The sequence below is a fragment of the Monodon monoceros genome, unplaced genomic scaffold (genome assembly GCF_005190385.1).
Source record: "Monodon monoceros isolate NGI ecotype Baffin Bay Population unplaced genomic scaffold, NGI_Narwhal_1 Super_Scaffold_5, whole genome shotgun sequence".
Lineage (NCBI taxonomy): Eukaryota > Metazoa > Chordata > Mammalia > Artiodactyla > Monodontidae > Monodon > Monodon monoceros.
This window is the reverse complement of record NW_021703782.1, coordinates 66,203,242-66,204,241: the sequence shown is the minus strand read 5'-3', so window position 1 is coordinate 66,204,241 and position 1,000 is coordinate 66,203,242.

Sequence of the window (1,000 nt, the reverse complement as noted above, 5' to 3'; positions counted from 1 at the left end):
AAAAAAAAAAAAAAAAAAAAAAAAAAACATGCTAGACTTCCCTGGTGGCACAGTGGTTAAGAATCTGCCTGCCAATGCAGGAGACACAGGTTCGAGCCCTGGTCTGGGAAGATACCACATGCCACGGAGCAACTAAGCCCATGTGCCACAACTACTGAGCCTGCGCTCTAGAGCCTGCGAACCACAACTACTGAGCCTGCCACAACTACTGAATCCTGTGCTCCTAGAGCCCGTGCTCCGCAACAAGAGAAGCCACCACAATGAGAAGCCCGCGCACGACAAGGAAGAGTAGCCCCTGCCCGCCACAACTAGAGAAAGCCTGTGCGCAACGAAGACCCAACGCAGCCAAAAAAAAAGATAAATAAATTTTTAAAAAAATAAAATAACACATGCTAAATACAGCTCATGAGATAGGCTCTGGTTATATGATCAATGCTCACTTAGATCTGTATTATCCCTGAAATTGTAGGAGAAATGCAAACTATGACAGCAGTGGCCACTGCTGAAGCAGTTTAGCTACATGTCAGTTTGACCCCAAACTCACCATGGAAACAAAAATAACTTTCACATCCTTTAATTGGTACACTGAGTAATGACCTCCCAAAGAAGTCCATGTTCTAATCCCTGGAAACTATGAATATGTTACTTTACGGGACAAAAGTGATTTTGCAGATGTGCTTAAATTAAAGATTTTGAGATTAGGAGATTATCTTGGATTACCCAGGTGGACCCAATGTAGTAATCACAAGGGTCTTTATTTAAGAAGGAAGCAGGAAGGTCAGAGTCAGAGAAGATGTGACAGTGGAAGCAGAGGTCAGAGAGAGATTTGAAGATGCCTTGCTGCTGGCTTTGAAGATGGAGGAGAGGGGTTACAAGTCAAGGGATGTGGGCAACCTCTAGAAGCTGGAAAAGTCAAGGACACACTATCTTCTCTAGAGCCTCCAGAAGAAGTGCAGCCCTGTGGACACATTTTAGACTGTGACCTCCAAAATGGTAAGAT